The sequence below is a fragment of the Saccopteryx bilineata genome, chromosome X (genome assembly GCF_036850765.1).
Source record: "Saccopteryx bilineata isolate mSacBil1 chromosome X, mSacBil1_pri_phased_curated, whole genome shotgun sequence".
Lineage (NCBI taxonomy): Eukaryota > Metazoa > Chordata > Mammalia > Chiroptera > Emballonuridae > Saccopteryx > Saccopteryx bilineata.
The window spans coordinates 69,395,758-69,404,851 of record NC_089502.1 but is presented as its reverse complement, the minus strand read 5'-3'; the positions used below and the strand labels follow the sequence as shown (position 1 = coordinate 69,404,851).

General features: G+C 44.7%; 1 pseudogene; it reads left to right on the top strand.

Moving 5' to 3' along the window:
* Positions 1-6,367: 6,367 nt before the first annotated feature.
* LOC136317905 (U2 spliceosomal RNA) lies at positions 6,368-6,541 on the top strand (annotated as a pseudogene).
* Positions 6,542-9,094: the final 2,553 nt, after the last annotated feature.

Sequence of the window (9,094 nt, the reverse complement as noted above, 5' to 3'; positions counted from 1 at the left end):
TGGCCTGCAGCTGTCTGAGCTGCTAATTTTGTATTTTGAAGAGAGCTTCTTTTACCAATGGAAAGTGCCCGTATGGCGTAATTAGGGAGCACCAAAAATAACAGTCTGCTCATCCCAAATATTCCCAACACCAATTACTTTAAGTCGTGCAACTTAGCAGTGTTATTCTTCCCTTTTCTTCCATCATTGTCATTCTTTATGTTTGTGCCAGTTCAACTAACATAACACTCCCACACTGAAACAGCCAAGTGCATTCTTAAATTTAGGACCACAGCTGATGGGCAAAGTTCTTGTTTCAAATAGTCATAATGAACCACCGACCTCTGTTCAAAATAGATCACTTGTTTCCTATTAGGTTGAACCACTGGCAGTGACTGCTTCCTGGCTGGTCAGGTTTTGGCTATATAGTCTGAGACCAGACTTCAGTAGTGCCGTAAATCCTTGCTGCTCAAAGTCTGGTTCGCAGGCCACCATCAGCAACATCACCTGGGAGCTTGTGGGAAATGCAACTATCGTGCCCCGCCTTGCACCTGCTGAACCAGACCTGCATGTTAACAGGGTCCCCAAGGGGTTCAAATGTGCTTTTTAAAATATAAAGTGGACTGATGTCGTCCCATTAAATTTAATTTCTGAATAAAAGAATAAAAAAGAAAATATAGAAAGCACTGCCTTAAAACATTTATTCTCACTCTGCTTTGGGATGAGTTGGAAATGCCCAAGAATCTGAAGGACGCACACTTACTAGCTACTTGACTTTCTTCCTTTCTCCAATAAGCTCAGGGCAATAGTTAAATTTTGACCAGATGATCTCTTCAAATATATGCTTTCTTATTCATTCATCCATTCAAAAATATTTATTATTAAAAACACATATTTATTGAGTATTTCTGTGGCTGAGGCACTGTTATCAGTGCTTACAATACCAGCAGGGCACAGAACATACAAACAAAAATGAGAAAGCTAAACTGCCCCCAGGGAGCTTAGAGCTACTGTGGGAAGACAGTAAACAAAATATTTTGGCTATTAGATTGTAATGATTTCTATGGAGAAAATAGAGCAGGGAAGATGGGTATTGGGGAAGGTGCTGCAGTTTATTTATTTATTGTATTTTTCTGAAGTGAGAAGCAGGAAGGCAGAGAGACTGCCGCATGCGCCTGACCGGGATCCACCCAGCATGCCCACCAGGGGGCAATGATCTGCCCAACTGGGCCATTGCTCTGCTGCAACTGGAGCCATTCTAGCACCTGAGGCAGAGGCCATGGAGCCATCCTCAGTGCCTGGGCCAACTTTTCTCCAATGGAGCCTTGGATGCGGGAGGGGAAGAGAGAGGAAGGAGAGGAGGAGGGTGGAAAAGCAGATGGGCACTTCTCCTGTGTACTCTAAGCCAAGAATTGAACCTGAGACTTCCACACGCTGGGCCAACGCTCTACCACTGAGCCAACTGGCCTGGGCCGGCACTGCAATTTAAAATAAAGTGGTCATATTATTAAAGTGTACTCAGCAAACATTTTAAGGTCAATTAAAAAAAATTTAAAGGGGGTAGTCATATCCTGGAACTCCTATGGGTCTACCATATCATGCTACTTACTTAAAAAAAAAAAAAATTGGCCCTGGCTGGTTGGCTCAGTGGTAGAGCATTGGTCTGGCGTGGGGGGGATCTGGGTTCGATTCCCAGCCAGGGCACATAGGAGAAGCGCCCATTTGCTTCTCCACCCCCACCTCCTTCCTCTCTGCCTCTATCTTTCCTTCCCGCAGCCAGGGCTCCATTGGAGCAAAGATGGCCCGGGCGCTGGGGATGGCTCCTTGGCCTCTGCCCCAGGCGCTAGAGTGACTCTGGTCACGGCAGAGTGACGCCCTGGAGGGCAAGAGCATCGCCCCCTAGTGGGCAGAGCGTCGCCCCTGGTGGGCGTGCCAGGTGGATTCCAGTCGGGCGCATGCGGGAGTCTGTCTGACTGTCTCTCCCCGTTTCCAGCTTCAGAAAAATACAAAAAAAAAATTTTACATTTCTTTTGAATGCTGATGAACAGGAGACACCAAATCTTTTTCACCTGCAAACTACTACCTTCTTTATTAGATCCAGCTAATAACACTGTTTTGTCTTTTTCCAAATAGCTCCAGATATATGGAAAAGATTTATATAGGCGAATGGGGATCCTCAAACCCCTCAGCGAGATCTTCTAAGCATGGCTTTTAAGATACCTAGAGGCAGAAAAAGCACAATAGAGATCAGGGGAGCTACCAGCTTTTAGGATACACCCTTAAAGGCTCCAATGCCCCAAAGGGGTCTCATAGGATGCCATCTGGGTCCTGCTTCAATAGTGGAAAGGAAGGCCATTGAACTCAAGCCTGCCAGGCTTACATGCCTCTGTTGTGAGGAAACAGGGACACTGGAAGGTAGGCTTCCCCCTCGCTCCTCTAAGGAAGGGTTCAGTCTCTTCCAGCCCTGCTCCAGCCACCTATGACCTAACTTTGCCCAGAATGCTGGGGTTAGCCACTGACGGCTGAAGGTGCCCAGGGCCGTTGGCCCCATCTACGATACTGTGGACGAGCCTAGGGTATTTCTTCCAAGAAGCAGGTAAACTGATCTCATTTGACAAGGGCCACTTAACTATGTTTTGCCTGAATAGTCAGGTTTTTTACTCTTCCCTCAAAGATCTCTGTTGTGGGTGTTGATAGTCCTATTTTCTGCTGCTTTGCTTAATATATAGTGTTTCCTTTATCCCTCCTACCTCAATGACCCACTCATATTTCAGGCTGGGACCTACTCCTAATTTAGAGCTCTCTTTCCCCCTTTTTCCCACTTCTATTATGAATCTACCTTTGCCACCCAGCTTAATTTAGTGTATCCCAAGGTTCTCTTTACCATGCCACAGTCGCAGAGCTCCAGGGAAAAGCAACCTGGTCTCAACTCTCCAGGCAGAGGAGAACAGAAGCTCCATATCCACGCATGCTGCAAATGGCTTTTCCAGTCTACCTGAATCATTACCAGCTAGAAGCAGCAGTCATTGGGACTTGGCATGAGCTGCAAAGTATAGAATGGTGACAACTCCAGTGCCATGTGGACTTTTCCTGGATGTGGACTTTTCCTGGACTCCTGCTCCCTGTGACAGCTCCTAACAGACTGAACTGTGTTTGGGTTGCATTTTTCAAGAATTTGGCATGGTGATGGGGCCAACTTGGACTTGGTGAACATGTTAAGGACACTACTCTTTTATGGATTCTTGCTGTATTGGCCAAGAGTTTGCTTAAAGGCTTTTAATCACTGTAAAAAAAAATAGAAGACTGGATAAAGAAGATGGGGCACATATACACCATGGTATACTATGCAGCTAGAAGAAATGATGATATCGGATCACTTACAGCAGAATGGTGGAATCTTGATAACATTGTGCGGAGTGAAATAAGTGAATCAGAAAAAAAACAGGAACTGCAGGATTCCATACATTGGTGGGACATAAAAACGAGACTAAGAGACATGGACAGGCACTGGGTGGTTACAGGGGGTGGGGAGAGGGGAGGAGGGTGAGGGGGAGGTGGAGGTGGAGGGGTACAAAGAAAACTGGATGGAGGGTGACGGAGGACGATCTCTCTTTGGGTGATGGGTATGCAACAGAACTAAATGACAAGATAACCTGGAGATGTTTTCTTTGAATATATGTGCCCTGATTTATTGATGTCACCCCATTAAAATAAAAATTTATTTATAAAAAAGTAAAATAAAATAAAGTAAAGTGAAAAAGTTTATTTTATTAAACTTTTTTAATAAAATAGGGATCAGGGAAAAAGTCCCTGAAAAGCTGACATTTGAGGAAGTGCCTGAAAGAAGTGGGAGTTTGCCACATGGAAGGATAGCGGAAGGGTATTACAGGCAGAGGATGCTGTATGAAACATACTTATACTAAATAATGGTCTGCCGTTTATCTAAAATTCAAATGTAACTGGGGAGCCTGTATTTTATCTGGTAGCTCTAGGTAGGTGACTGCCAGGTAATCCATGTGAGGGACAGTGGCGATGGCTTAAGCCAAGGTGGCGGCAGTGGAGGTTGTTACATTTTGAATGTGGAGAGACCAGGAGTTTCTGACTCCTGGTGGGTTGGCTGTGAGGTATGAGAAAGAAACCAAGCATGACTGCAAGATTTTTGGCCTAAGCATTGAGAAGGCTCAAGTTGCCATTGACTAAAATGGGGAAGGTAGTAAATGGAACGGTTTCGCAAGAGAGAAAAAGATCAAAATTTCAGTTTTAGACATAATTTTGATATATCTATGAGGTATCCAAGAGGAGATGTCAAGTAGGCAACTGGATATATGAAATTCAAATTAAGGGAAAATGTCTAGGCTAAAATTACAAATTTCAGTGTTTCAAAAATGCAAACTTTTTCAATTTTAATGCGTGAGATTTTATTTCCCATATGCCCATGTGAAATCTCCTGTCATCCTCACAACAGTGCATGTAATCTGAAGTTTGTAGCTAAAGGAAATGAAATTCCTTGGTTTATAGATAAAGTGGTGACTTTGGACTGTGTCACCTTTGGTAAACTGGAACTATATTTCACAGAATTTCCCTCCCTATATAGGTTTGTTTGCTGTGGATTAGTTACAAGACACATTTTCTATGAGATTTGGGCAGAAATGCAGTTGCATAGTATATATACACTATATATAAAACCTTCAGAAAGTCCGTGCAGAGCCCTGGGCACTGTGGTAGCTTGCTCACGTTACTGCTCATCTGCTGGCTTATGTTGGCATGGGGCAGCCCGTGGACTGGAGGCTCATCTGGCTACTACTGGGCTTCCTGTTTTAGATTCTCTAAGGCCAGATTTCAAGTGCAAATGTAGCTCTGTGATGTGGGCACCAGCTTCTATTGTTAGGTAGGACAATAGTCTCAAGGTCTGGGCAGTTTTTACTAAACGCTATTCTTCCTAAATGTTAAAATGTAGCACAGTATTTTGGAGATGCAGCTATAACTTGATAAGCTGGATCAGAACCCAACATAAATTTAGCCAGCTGCCAAGAAGAAATCAACATGTAATTAACCAAACACTGTGTATAGGCAATGGCTACACCTCCCTTCAGGGAGATGGAGTTTTTGATGTGAGTCTTGCACCTCCTTTACTTGCTACAAGTAAATACAACTCCCCAACAACACCACATTTCCTTCCTGAGTAGAATACCCTAAGTGAATTTGCGAAGTTCGCTAACACTGCGGTCACCCACACGATCGAGACTGGAGCCACGAGAGACAAACAAGTACCCGGGTTCCAGTTTTCTTTGTGGGTTTCGATCCCTCCTCGCAGTTTCCAGTTCGCCTTGGTTCTCACAACTAGCTTTCCTCCCCGATTGCAATGTCAACACCAGATGTAGAGGCGACAAGCTGCGTAAACTGCTCCATCAGCTCCCACAACTGGGTGAGTGCTGACTCCTCTGATAGATTCCGTAGTCTACCCCTTAGAGCAGTTCTGCTTCTCTGAATAAACTCTGATTGATACAGATGGAGAAAAAATAGGAAGAAAATGACATAATGAGATTTAGTGAGTAAAACCCCAAACAGATACGCTCTCTCCAGAGTATTTCTACTGAACTAAGAAGAAAAACTGAGGATAGCATGGTTAGAAATAGCAATAATACTAAAGGATATATTCACCGGAGGCTGCTGATTGCCCATGTTAGATTCAGGGAGTGCTGCAAAGAGTGTAACTATTGAAGGAACAGGGAGTACTGATATGGCCCGTGAGGCTGAGAACAAAGAAGGTCAGAGACCCTTATCAGAAGTTTATGTTTGAAATTCGCCACTAAGCTAAAACCGGCCCCTGTTGCTATGCCGGCCCCTGTTGCTATGCTGCGTGTGACCTCCCTAGCCAATAGCTAAACTGCCACATCTGCTTCTGTCCTATGCTTGCTCACTTAGGATATATAAGGACCTGACTGTAAGCTCCAGGCGCGGCTCCCATTTGCAGCTCCTTGTGGGCACGGTGTCTCCGGACATCTCGGGATTTCTCCCCTGCGCAGGTTAAACTGGCCAATAAAGTAACATCTTAACTCCTGAAAGTCTCCGATGTTTGTTCTCATGCCCGGTGGATGCTACAGCCCACAGCGTCTGCGTGTGTAGTCACATCTCTCTCTCTCTTTTGTCTTTATTCATTTTTTTTAGAGAGGAGAGAGAAGGGGGGGGAGCAGGAAGCATCATCTCCCATATGTGCCTTGACCAGGGAAGCCCAGGGTTTTGAACTGGCGACCTCAGCGTTCCAGGTCAACACTTTACTGCGCCACCACAGGCCAGGCTAGTCACATCTCTCTTAAGTATGCCAACCTCAGAGTAACTTGAGGACTGTAGCTTTTCAGCTTTAGATAAAGTTTATAAAAGCTGGTGTATTGTTTCTTGGCCTTTCGGCTATGATCAAATGTAGGTATCTGCTCTTATCAGTTTAACAAAGCTGGTATAAAGGAAGATGTTAACTCTGATCTCTGAAAAAAGACAGAATCCAGGGGTCATTCTATTAAAGCTGCTATTAGATTTCAATACTTGTATATAACATTTACATAAGTATATAGATGATTTTTATTGCTTTTCTTTTTTCAAATGAAGCCACCGGTAATTCACCACTTAGAGATAAGCACAGTAATATCATGGTATGTGTCTTTTCAGATTTTTCTTTTGTGGAAATATAAAGCTAAACAAAGATGGTTTTTTAACCTGTGGCTGAGTGATGGGGGAGATGAAAATGATAAACAGCTAATTCTGCTTTGTTTTTAGACATTGAAAAACATAAGAATTGTATACATTGTTGATGTAAGAAATGTCCAAACCTGTAGAGAATTTTTCTTTGTGTTTTTCCGAAGTGAGAAGCCGGGGGAAGGAGGGGGGAAGCGTCTAGGATCCACTCGGCAAGCCCACCAGGGGGCAATGCTCTGTCCCTCGGAGTCATTGCTCCACTGCAACCAGAGCCTTTCTAGCACCTGAGGTGGAGGCCACGGAGCCGTCCTTAGCACCTGGGCCAACTTTGCTCCAATGGAGCCTTGGTTGCAGGAGGGGAAGAGAGAGATAGAGAGAAAGGAGAGGGGGAAGGGTGAAGAAGCAGATGGGTGCTTCTCCTGTGTGCCCTGACGGAATCAAACCCAGGACCACATGCCGGGCAGACGCTCTACTACTGAGCCAACAGCCAAACCTGTAGAAAATTTTTATGAATTAATTTGAGCCAAACTGTCAACAGCAGTTGCCAGGAAGCAAAATCTCAATGGATTGAGGACATGCTTCAGAAAAGGATGGTTTCACCACCTATTTTATTTTATTTATTTATTTATTTATTTTGTATTTTTCTGAAGCTGGAAGCGGGGAGAGACAGTCAGACAGACTCCTGCATGCGCCCGACCGGGATCCTTCCAGCACGCCCACCAGGGGCGATGCTCTGCCCACCAGGGGGCGATGCTCTGCCCCTCCAGGGCATCGCTCGTTGCGACCAGAGCCACTCTAGCGCCTGGGGCAGAGGCCAAGGAGCCATCCCCAGCGCCCGGGCCATCTTTGCTCCAATGGAGCCTTGGCTGCGGGAGGAGAAAAGAGAGACAGAGAGGAAGGAGGGGGTGGGGGTGGAGAAGCAAATGGGCGCTTCTCCTATGTGCCCTGGCCGGGAATCGAACCCGGGTCCCCCGCACGCCAGGCCGACACTCTACCGCTGAGCCAACCGGCCAGGGCCATCACCTATTTTATACATCAGAATGAAAGGGGAAGATGTAAGGGGGTTATGTCATAAAAACAACTATGTTAATGGTTTATGCATTACTGTACTAAACTTTCCATTGTTATTTTAGAGTGTGCTATTTCTACTTACAAAAAAAGTTTGCTATAAAATCGTCTGCTCTGTTACGCTGCCAACAACAGCCTCATACAACTTATATTTACTTGTGTCTTGATTGCATCTTTTTCTTTTGTGCTTCATTTGATCTCATCTAATTTTGTTCATCATAGCCCCTAAACAAACATAATTCACAATTCACAGCTATTGTCACCAGTAAGAAGCCACATGGAGGGAATGAATTGGGGACTAAATTAGAAGTGATTAAGGACTATGAAGGTAGAAATCAGTGATGGTTATTGTTCACCAGTCAGGCATGCCTCATTCCACCGTAGCTATGATCCTGAGGAACAAGAACAGAGTGTTGGAAGCTGTTAAAGGAGCTGCTTCTTTGTAGGCAGTGAAGCTAACGATAATGTGTGAAGAGCCTATATTCGAGAAACTTCTAATGACTTGGATTGAAGATAAGACACAGAAGCACATCCTTCTCTGCCCCGTGACAATCACGGCCAATGCAAAAAAGTATGTAATGTTGAAGGGAAAGACTAGACCAACTCCGATGTTGAATTTTCTGCTACCTCAGGTGGTTGAAACAATTAGAGAACTGTTAATCATTACATAGGTGAAAGTGAGTGTGAGTCTGCAAGTGTTGACTCATGAAGGCAGTGACGAATTTTTGGAAACTCTGGATTAGCTGATTGTGGGAAAGAAATTACCTGCCAGAGAAAATATTCAATATGGATAAAACCTCACTGTTTCAGAAACGGAGTCAGTGTTGCTGGCTACAAACTGAAACCCTTCATGACCTGGCCTGGTGAGAACCCCAGGGCCTTAGGCATGTCAGTGAGCCCACTGCCAGTGTCCTACAGGAGCAATGAGTGGCCAAGCAATGAAGGCTCCACTTCCAATACGCTCTTCTATATTGCTGTACCAGCGAAGTGGTGAAATACTCTTGGGAGAATAATATGCCATTCAAGATTTTGCTTATGGCTAGTAATGCTCCTAATTATCCCACTTTGTTAGTGATTGTCATCACAGTATCAAAGTGGTGATTATCACTCCAAACACCACTTAAAATTTTTTTGTAGTTTTGTAAAAGAGAGAGACAGAGTCAGAGAGAGGGACAGATAGGGACAGACAGGAAGGAGAGAGATAAGAAGCATCAATTCTTCGTTGCGCCACCTTAGTTGTTCATTGATTGCTTTTTCATATGTGCCTTGACTGGGGTGGGGGGGGCTACAGTAGATTGAGTGACCCCTTGCTCAAGCCAGCGACCTTGGGCTCAAGCCAGCAATCTTGGGCTTCAAG